Genomic DNA, 22591 nt, shown 5'->3' with positions numbered 1-22591 from the left:
GCATTACAAGGCCTCATGGGATGTGTAGTTCTACAACAGCTGGAGGGCCGTAGTTTGAGGATCCCTGCCCCAAATGATTATTTAGTTTGGGGTTTAGTAAAGGCAAAGCCACTCTGCAGTACAAGCATAGTTGCTGAAAATCAGAGAGGAAGCACTGATGGTTTTAACATCCAATCCTGTAGAAGCAAAGTTGTTTTGTTTTCTTTCTTCCTTGCTTTGCACTTGTAGTGCAAAGTGGATTTGCCTTTAGTAAATGGACCCCAAAGTCCAAGATCCCTAATAATTTGGGGTGTACACAGCAAAATGCTAGAGTGCAATTTACATAATGGGAAACTATTTAGATTGATCTCTGTGTCCCCAAGAAAAGATATTAGTAAGGTTTTACCCTCACTTCCTGTTTGGCTATGTGACAGGAAGTGAATGAATTTGAAAGGGTGAAGACACCTCATAAATGTTGTCACTATCAGGGGTGCAGACATCCCCAAAAAAATGAGCAGATAATACTTATTTGCAAATTAATAATTTTTTAGTTAACATTGGGTGGGGTGCTCTAACACACACATTCCTACATATTAGCAACGCTGTATCCTGGCCTATTGGCATGGTTATATTTTCTTAGGGCTCTCAATAAAACTGTATGAAATTTGTGCTTAAACTAGAACCAGGGGCGGACTGACAACTCATGGGGCCCCCGGGCAATAGAAGATTATGGGGCCCCTCTGGCTTACAGATGGCCACCACGCCAGGAGGTAGTGCAGAGGCGGGCAGCTAAAATCTTGGGATATTCACATTAAAAGCATGTCATTTTCGGACATATCAGGGACAGATCTAAAAAAAAACACAGATTTTTACATACTGTCCCTGGTTTTACTGAGCCTGGCAACCCGGATGGGGCCCCCTAGTGGCATGGGGCCCTCGGGCAGTGCCCGAGTGACTCAATGGTCAGTCCGCCCCTGACAAGAACTATAATCAACAAGTTTTATTTTCTTTAATTTTGGATAGAGTGAGGGAGGGTTATAGGCCCTGTCAGTTTATTTTGTATCATCTGTGTCCAATTGGGGAGATTTGCCTTCACTTCCTGCCCCATAGCCAAACAGGAAGTGAGAGAAAAACTATGCAAATTAACCACTTCCCGCCCAGCCTATGGCCGATTTACGTCCGGGAAGTGGTTACACAATCCTGACAGGACGTCCTGCAGGATTTCATGCCGCGCACGCCTGTGGGGGCACGCAGCGTGGTGATCGGTGATGCGGGGTGTCAGTCTGACACCCTGCATCTCCGATCTCGGTAAAGAGTCTCTCACGGAGACGGAGACTCTTTACCATGTGATCAGCCGTGTCCAATCACGGCTGATCACGATGTAAGCAGGAAGAGCCATCAATGGCTCTTCCTCACTCGCGTCTGACAGACGCGAGTATAGGAGAGCCGATCGGCGGCTCTCCTGACAGGGGGCGTTCGCGCTGATTGTTTATCAGCGCAGCCCCCCCTCGGATCACCACACTGGACCACCAGGGATGCCCACCCTGGACCACCAGGGTGGGCAAAAAAAAAAATATGGAAAAAAAAAACAAAAAGCATTAAAAAAAAAGAAAAAAGATGCCAATCAGTGCCCACAAATGGGCACTGACTGGCAACCTGGGAAAATCAGTGCCACCCCACAGTGTCCATCAGTGCCACCCCACAGTGTCCATCAGTGCCACCCCACAGTGCCCATCCATGCACAGTGCCCACCTATCAGTGCCCACCTGTGCCACCCATAAGTATCCATCAGTGCCACCCATAAGTGCCGCCCATGAGTGCCCATCTGTGCCGTCCATGAGTGCCCATCAGTGCCGCCTATGAGTGCCCATCAGTGCCGCATACCAGCGCCGCCAATCAATGCCACCTCATCTGTACCCATCAGTACTACCTTATCGATGTCCATCAGTGCCATCTCATCGGTGCCCATCAGTGCCGCCATATCAGTGACCGTAATTGAAAGAGAAAAACTTATTTACAAAAAAATTAACCTAAAAAAAAAAACCTTTTTTTTTTAAAAAAATTTGCAGTCTTTTTTTAGTTGTTGCGCAAAAAAAAAATCGCAGAGGTGATCAAATACCAACAAAAGAAAGCTCTATTTGTGGGGGAAAAAGGATGCCAATTTTGTTTGGGTACAGTGTTGTATGACCGTGCAATTGCCATTCAAAGTGCGACAGTGTTGAAAGCTGAAAATTGGCTTGGGCGGGAAGGTGAGTAAGTGCCTGGTATGGAAGTGGTTAAGGGAATCCAGTGCCCCCCTCCCCCCCAGAACTAGTGTGTGGGTCCCCTGAAAATTCCTGGGCGGGTCATACAAAAACAGGGTGTGACCTTGACAGGAAGGGGTGGGTAATTTTTCTATTAGGAGGTGCAGATATGTAGTCAGGCCTAGGGCAGAACAAAACCTAAATATACTACTGCATATTAGGGCTTATTTAGACCGGATCCGATTTACAGCGTGTTTTTATATTGTGGGAGGAAACGCACGCAGGCACAGGGAGAACATGCAAACTCCATGCAGATGTCACGGGCGGGATTCGAACCAACGACTCTTTTGCTGCTAGGTCAAAGTGCTATACACTACACCACTGTGCTGAACGAGCATGATTGCAGCTGAAAGCATGAGATCTTTTATTTATTTTTTCAATACCATGCTTTCCAGCCTTATTGACCCCGCCTCTCTCCATAAAGAGGACCTGTCACACACTAGTCCTATTACAAGGGATGTTTACATTCCTTGTAATAGGAAGAAAAGTGATCCAAAATCAAAAAAAGTGTCAAAAAAGTGCAAGAATAAAAATATGAGGTAAAAAAACAAACAAAAAAAAAAAATAACGACCCTGTCCCTAGAAGCTCGCACTCAGAAGCAAATATGCATGTAAGTCCCGCCCACATATGTAAACACTATTCAAACCACACATGTGAGGTATTGACGCGTGCGTTAGAGCGAGAGCAATAATTCTAGCCCTAGACCTCCTCTGTAACTCTGAACTGGTCACCTGTAAAAAAAAAAACAAGCATCGCCTATGGATATTTTTATGTCCCGAAGTTTGGCGCCATTCCATGAGTGTGTACAATATTAAAGCGTGACAAGTTAGGTATCTATTTACTCGGTGTAACATCATCTTTAACATTATCCATAAAAATTGGGCTAACTTTACTGTTTTTTTTTTTTTTAAATTCATGAACCGTGTTTTTTTTTTTGGGCCAAAAAAAAGGCGTTAGAAAAATTATTGCGCAAATACCGTTGGAAATCAAATAAAAAATGACCGCTAACTTTATTCCCTAGGGTGTCTGCTAAAAAATTATATATAATGTTTGGGGGTCCTGACTAATTTCCCAGGAACAAAATATAATTTTTACATGAAGGAGAGAAGTGCCAGAATAGGCGCGGTATGGAAGTGGTTAAAGTGAAATAATAAAAGTGAAATATTCCTTTAAATTTCATACAGGGGGGGAGGGGGGGTACACGCATGTTTCCCGTGCTTAGAACTGTCCCTGTACAAGATGTCATTTCTGAAGTGAAACAAAAAAAAGGAAGTTTAAAGTACTCATGGCTATAAAGAATACAGTCATTGCTCATTAAAAATAATAAAAAAAAAAAAAAATGGGGGTCCCTCCAAATTAAATTACCAGGCCCTTCAGGTCTGGAATGGATATTAAGGGGAACCCCGCCGTAAAAAAAACCCCAAAAAAATGGCGTGGGGTCCCCCCAAATATCCATACCAGACCCTTCAGGTCTGGTGTGGATTTTAAGGGGAACTCCACCCCAAATTGAAAAAAACATGGCGTGGAGTCCCCCTAAAAATCCACACCAGACCCTTATCCGAGCACGTTGACCTGGCCGGCCGCAGAAAAGAGGGGGGGACAGAGTGCGCCCCCCCCCTCTCCTGAACCGCACCAGGCCACATGCCCTCAACATGGGGAGGATGTCCCCATGTTGATGGGGACAAGGACCTCATCCCCACAACCCTTGCCCGGTGGTTATGGGGGTCTGCGGGCGGGGGGCTTATCAGAATCTGGAAGACCCCTTTAACAAAGGGGACCCCCAGATACTGGCCCCCCCCTATGTGAAATGGTAATGGGGTACATTGTACCTCTACCATTTCACCCCAAAACAAATGTCAAAAGTGTTAAAAATGACAGTAGCCGGTTTTTGACAAATCTTTTAATAAAATCTTCTTTTCTTCTTTCCTTCGGGTTTCTTCCGCTGCTTCTTTCTTGGGTCTTCTCGTCCACATCTTGCCCGACGTCTTCTTCTATCTTCTCCGTCCGTCCTTCAGCCTTCTGGTCCCGCATCTTGCCCGTTGTCTTCTCCTGTCTTCTTCTCCGTCCGTCCGCCAGCCTTCTCGTCCACATCTTTTTCTTCCCCGGACCCAGCGTTTGAATTTGATTTGGCCGCCGTGTTCCCGCTCCTGGGACCCGCCCCCCTCTGACGCCACAAGTAAACTCATATGAAAGTCCGCGTGTGGCATATGTGCGTCAGAGGGGGGCGGGGTCACATGAGTGTGACACGACGGGAACTTCTTCTCCGGGCGGCGCGCTTGAAATTGAATTCCCCCGCTGTGTGACGCTCTGTGACCCCGCCCACCTCTGACGCACATGACCTTCTAAGGAGTTTACTTGTGGAGTCAGAGGGGGGCGGGTCCCAGGAGCGCAACACGGCGGCCAAATCAAATTCAAACGCTGGGTCCGGGGAAGAAAAAGGTGTGGACGAGAAGGCTGGCGGACCGAGAAGAAGACCGGAGAAGACACAAGATGCGGATGAGGAGGCTGGCGGACGGACGGAGAAGAAGACAGGAGAAGACAACGGGCAAGATGCGGGACCAGAAGGCTGAAGGACGGACGGAGAAGATAGAAGAAGACGTCGGGCAAGATGTGGACGAGAAGACCCAAGAAAGAAGCAGCGGAAGAAACCCGAAGAAAAGAAGATTTTATTAAAAGATTTGTCAAAAACCGGCTACTGTCATTTTTAACACTTTGACATTTTTTTGGGGGTGAAATGGTAGAGGTACAATGTACCCCATTACCATTTCACATAGGGGGGGGGCAGGATCTGGGGGTCCCCTTTGTTAAAGGGGTCTTCCAGATTCTGATAAGCCCCCCGCCCGCAGACCCCCACAACCACCGGGCAAGGGTTGTGGGGATGAGGCCCTTGTCCCCATCAACATGGGGACATCCTCCCCATGTTGAGGGCATGTGGCCTGGTGCGGTTCAGGAGGGGGGGGCCCCACTCTGTCCCCCCCTCTTTTCTGCGGCCGGCCAGGTCAACGTGCTCGGATAAGGGTCTGGTGTGGATTTTTAGGGGGACTCCACAGCATTTTTTTTTTCAATTTGGAGTGGAGTTCCCCTTAAAATCCACACCAGACCTGAAGGGCCTGGAATGGATATTTGCCGGGAACCGCACGTCTTTTTTTTTTTTGGTTTTTACGGCGGGGTTCCCCTTAATATCCATTCCAGACCTGAAGGGCCTGGTAATTTAATTTGGGGGAACCCCTACACATTTTTTTGTTTGTTTTATGAATGAATCCCTTTAGAATTGTCAGAGCCGACAATTCATTATAGCCGCGTGTGAATTTTTAAATGACTTTTTCCCTTCTGAATGTCATTTTGTGCAGGGGCAGTTCTAAGTGCGGGAAAAATGCGCTATTTCACATGCTGACATTACACCCCCCCCTAGGTACGAAATTTAAAGGAATATTTCACTTTTATTGTTTCACTTTAAGAATTATTCATTTCACTGCTCCCGAAAAAACGGCCGTTTTAAAAAATAAAAAAAACATTGATACATGTCCCCTGGGGCAGGACTGAGGTCCCCAAACACATTTTAGGACAAAACTAGCAGATTAGCCTTTAAAATTAACACTTTTGATTTCTCCCATAGACTTCTATAGGGAGTTCGGCGCGGCTTTACATATTACTTTCAATGAGCCGGCTGCTACGCTGGTTCATGCGCCTAATTAAGCCTCCACCCGGCGCACTAATTAAGGCATTAACCAGCGCAGCGCACAGAGCATAGTAAATCAGGCCCTTTGTGTCATGCTCGCCCCCTTCCTTGAACTACACGAGAGTCAGGACACCCACTAACACACAGTTCCTTTCTCTATCTGCAACATAGAGAGCGTCCTGACTCTCCTGTAGTCCAAGGGAGGGGGCAAGCACGACACTCCACACTAGGGAGAAAGCCTTGCATTACTGTGTGGAGTTACAGACAGACGAACAGGAAGTGAGGATTTCTCAGAATAAATAAGGGCATTTAAAAGCAAAATGGAAGGATGAGGTAAGTGAAGGAGGACTGCACTATGGTAAAGGAAGATATTTAGGGGAAAAAAATTACCTTTACAACCCCTTTAACAAGACAGTCACAACCAAAATGTAGACATGGATAAATTAGACTCACAAAACCATCATACTACTGTACGATATATATTTTCTGAAAAGGTCTTTTAAGATGTGAATACAAAGGCAGGGTGGAATATGGGTCTTTAACCACTTCCATACAGGGCATTTTCACCCCCTTCCTGCCCAGACCAATTTGACGTAGCTCCCAAACAAAATTTACACCCTTTTTTCCCACAAATAGACCTTTCTTTTGGTGGTATTTGATCACCTCTGCGGTTTTTATTTTTTGCGCTATAAACAAAAGAAGAGCGACAATTAAAAAAAATATATATATTTTTTAAACTTTTTGCTTTAAATCTTTACATCTTTTACTTTTTGATTTAACCTCTTTACCACCGCGCTATAGACAAAACACATCTACAGCGCGGTGGAGTTGTTCTGGGAGGACGTCCCTGGGACGTCCTCCCAGAATCCTCCTCTTGCGCGCTCCCGTAATCATCCATGAGCGCTGGGTCTAGAAGACCCGGCGCATCACAGATCGCGGTAAATTGCCGCTGATAGCGGCCGTTTACCACAAATGATGGAGCGATCACTTGTAAACAAACCAGCGTCATGTGATGACACCGGTTCCTCCCTCTCCTCTCTGTACCGATCGGTACAGTGCGAGAGGAGAGGGGGGAGAGCGGAAGCAGCTGCTGTGGCTGGATCTGTGACAAATGCAGTCACAGATCCAGCCATCCATCCCTGCGCAATACTCTGCAATACTCTGCAATAACCCCCCCATACTCTGCAATAACCCCCCCATACTCTGCAATAACCCCCCCCCCATACTGTGCAATAACCCCCCCCCATACTCTGCAATAATCCCCCCCCCCATACTCTGCAATAACCCCCCCCCCATACTCTGCAATAACCCCCCCCCATACTCTGCAATAACCCCCCCCCATACTCTGCAATAACCCCCCCATACTCTGCAATAACCCCCCAATACTCTGCAATAACTCCCCAATACTCCGCAATAACCCGCAATACTTGCTAATATGACAGAAACAATATATTTTTTTTTTTTACAGAATTTTCAGTATATTTTCTTTTATAGCGCAAAAAATAAAAAACCCAGAGGTGATCAAATACCACCAAAAGAAAGCTCTATTTGTGGGAAAAAAAGGACAAAAATTTCAGATGGGCACAATGTTGTATGACTGAGTAATTGTCATTCAAATTGTGAGAGCACCGAAAGCTGAAAATTGATCTGGTTAGGAATGGGGTTTAAGTGCCCAGTGGTCAAGTGGTTAATAAATTACATAATTTTTAAAAAACTTTATTTTTCCTCAGTTTAGACCGATACGTATTCTTCTACATATTTTTGGTAAAAAAAAAAAAAATCGCAATAAGCGTATTTAATCGGTTTGCGCAAAAGTTCTAGCGTCTACAAAATAGGGAATAGAATTATGGTATTTTTATTTTTTTACTAGTAATGGCGGCGATCTGCAATTTTTATTGTGACCGTGACATTGCGGCGGACATATCGGACACTTTTGACACATTTTTGGGACCATTCACATTTACACAGCGATTAGTTCTATAAAACTGCACTAATTACTGTGTAAATGTGACTGGCAGGGAAGGGGTTAACACTAGGGGGCGCTGAAGGGGTTAAAAAAGTTCCCTAAAGTGTGTTCTAACTGTAGGGGGAGGGAAACTCAAAAGGGGAGGAGATCGATGTGTGTTCCTCTGTACTGGGAACACACATCGGTCTCCTCACCGCTGACAGGACATGGATCTGTGTGTTTACACCCCATCATTACACACACAGATCCATGGTCCTGCCGTGATTGCGGGCAATCGCGGGTGCCCGGCGGACATCGCTGCCACCGGGCACGTGCACCGGGTCCCGAGTAATGCGGTGGGGGCGTGCGCGCCCCCTAACGGCCGGGAATGCAAGGACGTCATATGACGTCCACTTTGAAGGACGAAAGGTTCCCGCCGACGTCATTTTACTATGACTCGGTAGGGAAGTGGTTAAATGAAGAGTTCATCATATCAATATACAATTCATTTTATTTTATAACATTCATGGAATACTTTTACCATTGCAGACTAAAGCAAGTTAGAGAAAAACAGAAACATCCAAAAACAAGATTACTGTGATCCAGATTTTAATACAGCCTTCTTACCTAGGCAACATTGTTATTTTAGTGTTTGCTAGTAACAATGAAGCTTTGTGTTGCTACCTTTGTTTGAACAAAGTATGAACAGAGCCGAACACTGTTCAAAAACAAACAAAAAGAACCAAGAGGTTAAAAATAGAAGATTAAACTGAATAGGTCACAAAAGCAAGACAACAAAATAAAGGAGATATCCCAAAAGAGGCCGTTATATCTAATGTCAGCTACTACATAGATTTCTGTATTACTATTATTGAGCAAAAACCAGAATGCATGCAGAGTCATAGCATCCCATAGCAGTTGTTAGCTACAGTATGATAAACAAAGACCACTTCAAAGATCAAAAACGATTAATTTCATTATTTTTCTAAATTATTCTTACATTTATTTAGTCCTTTTCTCAAGCCTCTTGTAAATTAACCAGTTTGAGACCTTCGCAATAGGCGTTTATCGATTGGTTTGCGCAAAATTTATAGCATTTACAAAATAGGGGATAGTTTTATGGCATTTTTATTACTATTTTTTTTTTTACTAGTAATCAGGGATTTTTTTCGTGACTGCGACATTATGGCGGACACATCAGACACTTTTGACACATTTTTGGGACCATTGTCATTTTCACAGCGAAAAGTGCTATAAACATGCACTGATTACTGTAAAAATGACAATGGCAGTGAAGGGGGTAACCACTAGGGGCTCTAAGGGGTTAAGTGTGCCCTAAGGGAGTGATTCTTACTGTAGTGGGGCCTGGCTGTAGGTGTGACATCACTGATCGTCGTTCCCTATAACAGGGAACAGATGATCAGTGACACTGCCACAGAGAAGAACGGGGAAGGTGTGTTTACACTCACCTCTCCCCGTTCTTCAGCTTCTGTGACCGATCGAGGGACACCGGCGGCGATCAGGTCCCGCGGGCGCGGTCATGGAGCTTCAGACCGGGTCGCGAGCGTGCAGCCGGCGGTGAGCTTGCGACCCACGGCTGGGCTCTTAAAGAGGACGTATATATACGTCTATGTGCCCAGCCATGCCATTCTGCCGATGTATATCGGCGTTAGGCGGTCCTTAAGTGGTTAAGGCAAGTGTTCCTATTGTTAATCCTCGGTTAACCCTATTGGCCCTTCTCCCTTTTAAAGTAGAACTAAAGGCACAACTTGTTTTTTTTTCATTTTGGATAGAGCAAGGGAAGGTCAAAGCCCCTGTCATTTTTTTTGTCATATGTGTCCCATTTCACTGATTTCCCTTCACTCCCTGTCCCATATTCAAAACAGGATGTGAGAGGAAATCCCTCCAATGTGTCACCAGGGCCACCCTATTACTGTTCTAATGTAAACCCAAATTTGGGATCTTTTTTTACTTTCGATGATAATGCTAGCTTGGACCTGGAGCTCGTGGACTTTTGGTTTTATTTTGTTGTCTTGCTTTTGTGACCTATTCAGTTTAATCTTCTATTTTTCTATCTTCTATTTTTAACCTCTTGGTTCATTTTCTTTTCAATTCGACGCATGCGCGGGATTTCGAGCCGCTGGTTATACGTCATAACCAGCGGACATGTCCGATGAGTTGTACTAACCATCGGACATGTCCGACGGACATGGTTCCAGCGGACAAGTTTCTTAGCATGCTAAGAAACTTTTGTCTGCTGGAAACCTGTCCGCTAGGCCAGGAAACTGGTCCGCTAGGCCGTACACACGGTCAGACATGTCCGCGGAAACTGGTTCGCGGACCAGTTTCAGTAGACATGTTCGGTCGTGTGTACGAGGCCTGACTAACCCCCAGCCAGAATGGCTCAGATGATGGGGCAAGCTTACTGAGGAGAAACAGGAAGTGAGAAATTCAAAGAAAAAACAATTAAAAGGGAAATCAAAGGAAAAGGTAAGTGAACCAACAATGCACTAGCTTAAATGAACCTATTTAGAAAATAAAAAACAAACCTTTACAACCCCTTTCAGTTCCTGTAAATTCTTGGGCTGTCTTGCATTAATTTCATGTTTGAGTTCTCCCCAGAGTGGCTCAATGATATTGAGATCAGGAGACTGAGATGCCCACTCCAGAACCTTCACTTTATTCTGCTGTAGCCAATGACAGGTCGACTTTGCATTGTGTGTTGGATCTTTGTCATGTTGGAATGTCCAAGTATGTCCCATGCGCAGCTTCCTGGCTGATGAATGCAAATGTTCCTCAAGTTTGTTTTCGATAACATACTGCATTCACCTTGCCAACAATTTTGACCAAATTCCCTGTGCCTTTGTAGCTCACACATCCCCAAAACATCAGTGATCCACATCCCTGTTTCACAGTAGGAATGGTGTACCTTTCATTATAGGCCTTGTTGATCTCCAAATGTAACGTTTATGGTTGTGGCCAAAAAGCTACATTTTGGTCTCATCACTCCAAATTACTTTGTGCCAGAAGGTTTGAGGCTTGTCTCTGTGCTGTTTGGTGTATTGTAAGCAGGATACTTTGTGGCATTTGTGTAGTAATGGCTTTCCTCTGGCAACTCGACCATGCAGCCCATCTTTCTTCAAGTGCCTCCTTATTGTGCATATTGAAACAGCCACACCACATGTTTTCAGGGTGTCTTGTATTTCACCATAAATTATTTGTGGGTTTTTCTTTGCATCCCGAACAATTTTCCTGGCAGTTGTGGCTGAAATTGTAGTTTGTCTACCTGATCGTGGTTTGGTTTCAACAGAACCCCTCATTTTCCACTTCTTGATTAGAGTTTGAACACTGCTGATTGGCATTCTCAATTCTTTAGATATCTTTTTATATCCCTTTCCTGTTTTATACAGTTCAACTACCTTTTCCCACAGATCCTTTGACAATTATCTTCCTTTCCCCATGACTCAGAATCCAGAAACATCAGTGCAGCACTGGATGAAAGATGCAAGGGTCTGCCAGTTGATTGATAATAAATGGCTTCAGCCAAACACCAACCATGAGTGTAAGAAATGTTTTTGTGTTATCATTCATATTCCCAGAAAAATGGGCAAGAAATCATAAATTCTGCCAGGGTATGTAAACTTATGAGCACAATTGTGTGTGTGTATATATATATATATATATATATATATATATATATATATATATATATATATATATATACTTTGAACATTTTAAACAATGATACAATTTATCTGAATATATATATATCTAAAGCTAACATGTAAAAAGTATTATGGTTTATAAGTGGTATACACATTTAGGGGCTAATGTGGTTAAAGCGTATCTAATATATTTTTTAGTTTACAGTATGTAACCACTTAATGTATGGGAAATAGTTAAAACCAATGTCAAATTTGTATTGCTGCCTGTGAACACACTAAGGAAAATCACCCTTTCTATCTGGGATGGGTACCATTTTCACTATTCAGACACATGTACCATCTTCCAGTCTAGATAAATTTAAACTCCCAGTGCTGTCACACTTTGAATGACAATTACTCAATCATGCAACACTGTAATGAAATAACATTTTTATAAATTCTTTGTGACTCCAAGGTATTTTCTAGGAGGCATAACAAGTCGTTTGAAATTTTAATTTTCTGCCACAAGCTTTTTGAAAATGCAGGAAAGAAAAGCATTTTTTTCACAAAGTTTTTAATTAATAGGATATTTCTAATATACATCATAGGCATACATAGAATTACTTCCCAAAAACACATTCTGCTACTCTTCCCAAATATGATGATACCACATGTGTGAGACTTTCAGAGCCTAGCCACATAGAGAGGTCCAGAATCCAAGGAGAACTTTAGGGCATTCTAGGGGCATACATTACACATCTAGTTTCCTGAATACCTATCACATTTTTGGAGGCCCTTGAGGACCAGGACAGTAGAAATGACCACATTTTAAAAAGTATACACCCCAAGGTGTATACTTATATATGTGTATGTGTATATATATATATATATATATATATATATATATATATATATATATATATATATATATAGTGCATGCTGAGTCTTTTGGAGACTTCAGAAAATTCAGAGACCATTTTAATGATTTTTTTTTACACAAAGTTGGCAATTAAATATGATATTTTTCACACGCAGCATGGGCATTACACCTCAAAACACATTCTGCTACTTATTCTGAGTATGGTGATGATATATATACAAGACATTTTCACTGTCTGGATTGATTATATTATTATTATACTGCATTTATATAGCGCCAACAGTTTTCACAGCGCTTTACAATGTAGAGGGGGGACATTACAGAAGGAATAGGAGGCCCCATATAGCTTACAATCTAAAGGGAGGGGGTACAAAAGGCAATAGCTTCAGTGGATGATCTGAAGGAGGTGATTATATACCAGACATTGTATTTTGTGCAAAACCAATGTACTGTAATGGTCACCTCAGGACAATACAATGCCTCCTCACTACCTGTCTAATGCTCTTTGAAGAGCAATCCAAACATATATTGCTCTTCAGAGAGCATCCCACATGTAAACAAGTCCTTATGGTGACACTATGACAGTTATAGCGGTAATAAGAGACACTGTAATTGGTGTGGTGATGATCAGGGACATTGTAACTGAGGTGGCGGTGGTCAGGGACAATATGACTGGTGTAGCAGTGATCAGGGGCAATATGACTGGTGCAACTGTGATTAGGGATAATATAACTGGTGTAGCGGTGATAACAGTGATGAGTACTGTACCAAGCAATCTTTACACCTGTGATGATGTGATTGGTTATAGCTATTACATGGTAAAGAGCTGCTTTGATTGGCCCTGGTACCATGTAATTGCTGTCACCAATCACAGAGCTCACACAGTAGTAAACAATGCCATCATTGTTTACTATTGTGACTGCAATCGCTGTGATTGGTCACAGTGATCACATTATACCAGAGCCACTCATAGTGGACACAACAGGTCACAGATCACGCCATTGGGCACTCTGGGGAGTTCACACCAGTGGACGATGTGAGAGTACATACGGGTACGACACTGCTCCTATCACACCATCTTTATACAAGGGCTGGATAAGAGACAGTTAACGAGGACACCTTTTTTGGAGACAATTTTCCTAGTGGGAAGTTCCACTCTCTTTAGAATGATTTCTTCTGGCTTCCACCTGTGAATTTCTGACAGGTAGTGGAGGAAAATCTCCCCAACAGGACACAGACTTAAAACAAAAAAGATTGGATCTAACCACTAAATCCAAAACAAAAGATACATATTTTGTCTTAGATACACTTTTAGAGATAACACCTTATCCCATACAAGATTGAGGCTTTTATATACATGATAATTTGCTCATGCTGTTTGCTTTTTCTGTTTCTGCTGCATAGTAATGGATGAATAGATTGAGTCTGTTGTGTAATGGAATTTTGCTATTCAGAGACCACCTATACTTGATTCTCATGAGTGTTAAGAACTGCTAACCAACATACAGTTCATTCTTTCTGCTAGTTACTGTTACATGAACTCTAGCTATAGAATATTGCATGTTGCTAAACAGGGAGGTCAGCTAAAGGCACACTACAGGCAAAATTGACAATTACCAATGTAAACCAAGGGAGCATAGATTACATACTAATTAAATCAGGTCTTTATTGTCCCTTTTGCTAAGTTGATGATCGAAACAAAACCCTGCTTGTGATGTAAAGGAGAAATTCCCAAACACCTTCATCACAAGCTCCTTTATATTCATCAAATAAGAATAGCCTAATCTAAAAAAAGAAAGAAAATAAACAGTAATTAGAAATTCCTCCCAACCGTCATTTCGATTTAAACCAGCTTTGGAAAATGAATGCCATACCGGGAGAAAGGAATCTATGCAATGCAGGCTTTGTGAAATACATTGCATTGGCCATGCATGGTACGGTACTCTCTAGGTTATGGTTGCAGTGGATTACCAGCAACTCATGTTATATTGAACTCATGGCTAGGCTTTGAATAAATAAAGTATTTACATATTCATTATTCAACCCACTTCCTGTGAGCCCAGGATGCATCCCTTGGGGTCTTATCTCTAGACCATCCTGGAGTCACAGAGAAATGATGTAGAGATTAGCACACCTAATTACTATGTGACATATGTTTTTGCAGCATTCATGGCCAACCTACCACCAGAGAAGAAGAACCTTTAATATTAAATGTGTGGGGTGGGGGGATCAGTTTGGCTTTCAGTGGTTCTTCTGAAAACTTTGAAGATTAATTGATCTAGAGTGTCTGCAGCTACAGAGTTACGTGAGGACTAGCTTTAAAGCTCATTTAGTGCTTGATAAAAATATGTAAATGGCATAGCCTGGCCACCGATTCACAGATTTAAAAAGCTATACTTCAGACAAACAGATACATACACAGATGAAATGCATACATGCAAGCTGTTTTACCTGCAAAATTATTTTTATTTCCAGTCATCCAGTCCTGAGATTTGCACAGCACATTTTTACCTTTCATCCATTGTACTCTGCCTCTCGGTCTAGATGTCAGAAGTAAGGAAAGTAAGCCCTGTCCAAATAACTCTACTTGAAACATATTTTCAGCTTAGGAGTCTCTCTCTGCACCCATGAAATAATGCTGGACCAATAAACAAGCACCATCAATGTTACATGAGAGAGTAATGCCGCGTACACACGATCAGTCCATCCGATGAGAACGGACCGATGGACCGTTTTCATCGGTTAACGCCTACACACCATCGGTTAAAAAAACGATTGTGTCAGAACGCGGTGACGTAAAACACAACGACGTGCTGAAAAAAACGAAGTTCAATGCTTCCAATCATGCGTTGACCTGATTATGAGCATGCATGGATTTTTAACCGATGGTTGTGCCTACCAACGATCGTTTTTTTCCCATCGGTTAGAAATCCATCGGTTAAATTTAAAACAAGTTGTCTTTTTTTTAACCGATAGTTAAATAACCAATGGCGCCCACACACGATCATTTTTGACCGAGGAAAATGGTCCATCAGACCATTCTCATCGGTTTAACCGATCGTGTGTACGCGGCATGAGTCACATGCCCTTCTATACAAAGATGAACCAGGTATTTTTTTCACTCCCAGCAGCTGGAAAGAATAGTGGGGGTTGGCAGAAAGGTGCATATTTTCTGCAGGGGAGTAAAGCTTCAAAGGGTTCCTGTTGCTTTGCCTGACATTAGCAAATCACAGGTTTGCTCTAAGAGTGATCTTTTTGTTTTAACCTAACCTACTAAAGGGTGTAGAAAATTTGCTTTCTTCACTTAGATGTTAATTACAGAATAAGAACCACAACCCGTTTTAAACATTTATTATTTATAGTGTTACTTTTTCTTGGGTGTGCACATGCATACAACACAGGAACTGAAAATATGCAACAAACGATTGTGTACATTTTTCTTTTTTGTTTCAATTGTTTGTTGCACATATTTTATGGGTGTTTGTGTAAGTTTTAGATGACTATCAAATTTACTTTTTTTTCTGCTAAACTTTCAAGCCCAGTACTGTAGTTAACTTTTCCCTCTTCCTCTGTCAATGAATAAAAGCATCATTTTAGTCTGTTCAAACTAATACACAATCTATTTTATTTTTAGAAGCAAAATGAACAAGAAAATAATTACAGCACCTTTCTCTCCACAAGAAGGATAATACTTCTTTCTACTCTGGTGATCAATAAGAAAATGCTTCTCATGATTCATTTTTTTAAGCTCGATACAAGACGCAATTTGCTTGACAATTATGAACGATCTTTTATCTAGCAGAGCTCGGCAAGTCCTGCAATTATGTATTATTGCTTTGCGTCTCAGCTGGGCGCTGATTGGCTCAGCTGACATTTTTTTTCTTTGTATCCCTAAAGACGCTGATTTTGCTGATCAATTTGGTCGTGTCGTGGTAGCTGTAATCAAAGTTGGATAGAAGACAGGTAAGGAGTTCAGAATCGTCTCCGGGAAGTTTCCAAGTAATTACACTTGTTTTTTATCGATTGATAAACATCTATAAACTCATTTGTAGGGAGAGATTTAGTGGATCGTGGGGTTATTAGTTGTGCAACACCCACATATAATACATTTTCAGATAAAAAAAAAGAAAAAAAAAAACATTTTGTTTTGTGCAAGAACAAAAGCTTAAATGTGATATAAATGTGCATTCAGCACAGTATATCCTGTAAACCATCACAATTTATATGTGGATATGTGTAGGAATTTCAAAAAAGGGGATACATAGGACTGGAAATTAGCCCACATTTCTGCAACTGGGTATATTTAAAGGTAATGAGGAAACTGCGTGCAAAAATTCCTTCTAGGAATGGTCACAGTTGAATGGAAACATGGAGTGACTAAGGCCTCTTACACACCATATGAAAATCAGAAGGAAACATTCGTAAGACGAGCTGTCTGAGGATTTTCGCATTGTTATTACGGTACTTTTCGACAGTCGATGTGACTTTTTCATCAGACAAAAGCTGAATGTGCAGGCTATAACATTTTTGTCAGATCTGAACGTCTGATTTTTGGATGGTCAGCACAGAAATCATCACACAAAAGTCGAAAGTACAAACACGCATTATCGGAAATCAAGGAACGACTGGGAAGAGGTCGGTCTTGTAAACTACCATTCGTAATCTAGAATTAACATTTGTGATGTGGTAATTGATGAAATGTCAAAATGCAGCTCACATTCTCATCTTCTTTAATGGGATAATAATGAAGCTGCTTTGCTGGTGACACTGATGTAGTTATGCCAAACATATTTTAAAGGCATTTGTTTTGTACGATCTGAAAATTGCAAATCAACATTTACCAAACTTCTACTAACACAAAATTAGCAGAAGGTGCCCAAAGGATGATGCTTGAGAAATGAAATTCCTCTTTATACTCTCATAGTACGTCACTACGTTCGTGTTTGTCAAGCGACAATTTGCGGATAGATAGTATGCTAGACAAAATCCTGCACACACTCTTTTGACAAAAATCAGATGCTCGGTCATACAACAATCAAATCGGGGCCTAAGGGAGTGCCAAAGAGAGCTTTGAGTGGCCCTGTGAGGATAAAAATAATTTGCTGTAAAAAATGGAGGGTTGGGACTTTAAATGAGATGCGATTATAGCAGTATGCGATTAAGTATATATATGGAAAATATAAAAATTGTTTCCATAATGACCAGGCTCAAAAATACCAACCCAAGAAGCACTAAACCAAATTAATCTGTCTAACTGTGTGTAATTAAAACAGAGGTTTAGTTGCAGTTATTTGCAAATACCTGGGAAGCTGCAGGCCAAACGTCAAGGCACTCTGTGTAGCTGCAGTCCTAACTATGATTTTTAAAGCCTCCAAAGGAGGAGCACAGGTGTGCTAATCAATAGACAGGGAGCAGATGGCAACCTAGACCTGCCCCTATCTATAGTTGGTCTGGCAAATGAGAGCACTGGAAAGACAAAAAACAGGGGTGAAACCAAAACATGCCTACCAAACCAAAATACCACCAAACTAGGTGCGGACCACATCAAACTGGGTCAGCTAGTCAAAAAATGACAATGCATAAATTAACTGTTGGTGGTAGATCTGTGGAGGCACTCTGTTACACTCCTGAAAATCGCATCTCCATCTCTATTAACAGCGAAGCAATTTTTTTTGCTTTTTCAGGTCGGCGGTGGTGGCAGGCATCGTGATTGACAATGGATTTACATTAGGGACATTGTTTTTTTTATTTATTAATATAGGAATTGTCAAGAACTGTCTGTGTTTTTATTACATACATTGTGCCCACATATTTTACCTTCTGTTTTTCCTATCAGTCATACTAGGTGCATTACTAAGATGGCACACTATTGATGAATGTTTGGTTTATTATATATATAAACTCATTATGCCCAAATTAACAGTTTCCTTGTGTCCAATAATAATCTCAATAATCTAATAATCTCTTCAATCTCACAGGAAACAAAGAATTTTAGGGTGCATTACTTGAGGGGACAACAGTAAGGCCGCGTACACACGATTGGTTAAACCGATGAGAACGGTCTGATGGACCATTTTCATCGGTCCAAACCGATTGTGTGTGGGCGCCATCGGTTAAAAAAAAGCCAACTTGTTTTAAATTTAACCGATGGATTCCTAACCGATAGTTAAAAACCGATCGTTAGTAGGCACAACCATCGGTTAAAAATCCATGCATGCTCAGAATCCAGTCGACGCATGCTTGGAAGCATTGAACTTTGTTTTTTTCAGCACGTCGTTGTGTTTTACGTCACCGCGTTCTGACACGATCGGTTTTTTAACCGATGGTGTGTAGGCACGACTGACCATCAGTCAGCTTCATCGGTTAACCGATGAAAATGGTCCATCAGACCATTCTCATCGGATGGACCGATCGTGAGTACAGGGCTTAAGAGGAAGGGGTGCTGATTCCCCAATATAGATCTTTAGTGAGACCTCATTTAGAAGTTTTGGAAACTCTACTTACAAAGATATATTAGGGACTTAATATGTACAGTCTGGAGGAAAGTAGGGAAAGTCGGGAAACCTTCAAATACTTCAAGAGGGTGAATACGTTTCAAGAGGGCAGTATTTTCAATATAAAACCAAGATCAAGAACACGGCTACATGACCTTAAACTAACTGGAGGAAAGTTCAAATCTAATCTTAGAAAGTATTACTGAAAGGGTAGTTGATGCTTGAAACAAACTGCTAGTAGAGCTAGTGAGTCAGTCAACAGTAAGGCCCCATACACACGAGAGGATTTATCCGCAGATACGGTCCAGCGGACCGTATCCGCGGATAAATCCTCTCGAGGATTTCAGAGGATTTCTATGCGATGGCGTGTACACACCATCGCATTGAAATCCGCGCTGAAATCCTCTGCCGATGACGTGTCGCGCCGTCGCCGCTATTATGACGCGGCGACGGGCGCGACGCTGTCATATAAGGAATTCCACGCATGCGTCAAATCATTACGACGCGTGCGGGGAATCCCTTTAGACGGATGGATCCGGTAAGTCTGTACAGACGAGCGGATCCATCCGTTGGAATGGATTCCAGCAGATGGATTTGTTGAGCATGTCAGCAAATATCCATCTGCTGGAAATCCATCCCAGGGGAGATTTATCCGCGGATAAATATCCGTTGGCGTGTACACACCATAGGATCTATCCGCAGAAACCCATTTGATGGGATTTATCTGCGGATAGATTCTATGGTGTGTATGGGGCCTAAGTGGTTTCAAATATGCTTGGGACAAACATAGATCTATACTCAGACCAAAAAATTTAAAAAACAAAAACAAAACATGTGTGTTTTTTATATATATATATATATATATATATATATATATATATATATATATATATATATATATTGAGGGGTTAGCTCGGTAGCGGGGTGTGTGACCCCTTGGTTGGGTTCACCACACACTGAATTTATACAGACTGGCAGTCAAAGACAGTTGAAAACAACGTTTCTGGTTTATTTTTCCATCTTGCTGGAAAACAATTGCAAGCATCCAAACAGCATAAACAAAATCAAACATAAAATAAATCCTAGCCACTCTGGGCATCTACCTTCCACACAGGAACCTATCTATGAAGTCTAACACAGCCTACTGCTGGGTAGACAGTGCTGGTCATACAGCACAAAACAATAGTCTTTTGATTTTTATCACACAGAAAAACCAATCCTCTTCTCACCTTCACAGAAGACCTTCTGGCACTGCTCTCCTACTCACACAGCCTTAGGAGTGATGCAGCCAATTAGTGGTAATCTTCTGGGCTACTTTATAAAGGCCTTAATTGCCTCACTCTGAACAGCTGGAGTCTTCCAACGCCCTTAGACCTTGTCTGGCTCTTCTCGCAGCCGACACCTAATAATGATTAGTGTATTGTCTAAGCAAGGCAGAAATGTATGTCCCGTTTGTGACAACACCCACAGATTTACCTGACTTCCTGTCACAATATATATATATATATATATGTATATATATATATATATATATAATGGGCAGATTTGATGGCCCCCTTGTTCTTTTTTCTGCCATCCCGTTTCTATGTTTCTAGTCACAACATTTGTATTTAAATAATCGTAACTTGTAATAGGAATGGGGGCACCCACTTAATACCCACCCAAGAGAGATTTCTGAACAAAGAAAGGTATCTTGCTTTCGCAGAAAGTATTGTAGCTGTCTAAAAATGTTAATGTGGTTATTCTAAGAGGAGATACCACAATTATATAGTGGTTAAATCTGGTTCTGCCCTTCAGGGACCATGCATAATGTAGCAGGAAAGTATCTCTCTGGAAAAAGATAAAGCTGCATGTCAAGAGACGGGCTTCTGGTGACTGTCCCTTGTTCATGGTCAATAGAATATCCTTTACCGCGGGACAAGCTGAGGGATTAAATACTAAAGACATTAATAGTTAAGGTTTCTGAAGGTTGGTGAGCTAAAAAAATTCAGCTTAGTCTCTTTTATTTAAGTTAAATTTTGTTTTCTGTGTAGTGCTGATGAGTAAGATTTCTATTTTCCATCTGGATGTAGGTACCCTACAGAAAAAATCACTTTATCACGTCATTTGGCTAAATCAGGAATACTGGGAGCATCTGGGTGTCTGGAAGAATGTTCATTGATCTGACTACAATAATGAGAAATCTGGCTGCTATGGATAATTGCACTTTGCACATTATTGTTGCTCTTTAGATTGTCTTAGTAAATAAGCTTGCTTGCCTTAAATATCTGTGCTTTGATAAGGCTAGTTATTTTACTGTCATTTTGGGTATTCCATGTGAAATAAAGTAAGACAAAAATTCAATGGTAACTAATCAAAAGTAGCTTTTTAACAGATGATATTAGGCAAACTATTGAAAGAAATTTTCAATCTGTGGTCATTTTCCTGTATTTATTCAAATTTCAGGTTTTCAAGAACATTGTTGGCTTAAAAAAAAAAACACACTTAATCAAAATAGTTTATTTATGCATTTATTTTAATAATGGAACCACTGAACATTTTTTTTCCACAGTAAAACATAAATGTTCGAATGTTCGAATTCAAAAGTGCTCATTTTAAAGCCTAATATGCAAGTTATTGTCAGAAAACGGGTTTGAGAACCCGGGTCTTGCCCCAAGGAACATGTATATGTTTTAAAAACGGTCGCAGGAATGAGCCCGCTTCAAAGTATTGCATCAAAAATTGTAATTACACGCCCCTGTTAAACAGGGGAAGAAAAATTGGGCCTTAGGCACTGGTGCTGGTGCCACAACACTGCAACCCCTCACAGATACTCTAGTTGGAGCGCAGGAATGAGCCTGCTGCAAAGTATTGCATCAAAAATTGTAATTACACGCCCCTGTTAAACAGGGGCAGAAAAATTGGGCCTTAGGCACTGGTGCTGGTGCCCAGAACCAAAAACGTTCTTACAAGCTATCAGCATGATCATTGAGGAGGAAAAGGATACTCTAGTTGGAGCGCAGGAATGAGCCCGCGGCAAAGTATTGCATCAAACATTGTAATTACACGCCCCTGTTAAATATGGGCAGAAAAATTGGGCCTTAGGCACTGGTGCTGGTGCCACAACACTGAAACCCCTCACAGATACTCTAGTTGAAGCGCAGGAATGAGCCCGCTGCAAAGTATTGCATCACAAATTGTAATTACACGCCCCTGTTAAACAGGGGCAGAAAAATTGGGCCTTAGGCACTGGTGCTGGTGCCCAGAACCAAAAATGTTCTTACAAGCTATCAGCATGATCATTGAGGAGGAAAAGGATAGTCACTCAGCATAACAGGATAGTCACTCAGCATCAGCATAGGCAGTCTTGAAGGGATCTGACATTTCAAAAAAAAATATTCAGTTACATCAGCATCAGGTGCTTGGTAGCTGGAGGTGATCCAAGCCTGATTCATTTTTATGAAGGTCAGTCGATAGACCGAGTCGGTGGAGAGGCGCACCCTGTGATCGGTTACAAAGCCTCCAGCAGCACTGAATGTGCTTTCTGAAAGAACGCTGGATGCAGGACAAGCCAGTAGCTCAATTGCGTACTGTGCGAGCTCTGGCCAGTGATCCATCCTCAAGACCCAGTAAGCCAGAGGATTTTCGGTGGGAAAGGTGTCCAAGTCTGATCTTGCCCCTAGGTAT

The sequence above is a fragment of the Rana temporaria genome, chromosome 2 (genome assembly GCF_905171775.1).
Source record: "Rana temporaria chromosome 2, aRanTem1.1, whole genome shotgun sequence".
NCBI lineage: Eukaryota > Metazoa > Chordata > Amphibia > Anura > Ranidae > Rana > Rana temporaria.
The sequence above is the reverse complement of the archived record's forward strand: the minus strand, read 5'-3'. Positions refer to the sequence as shown.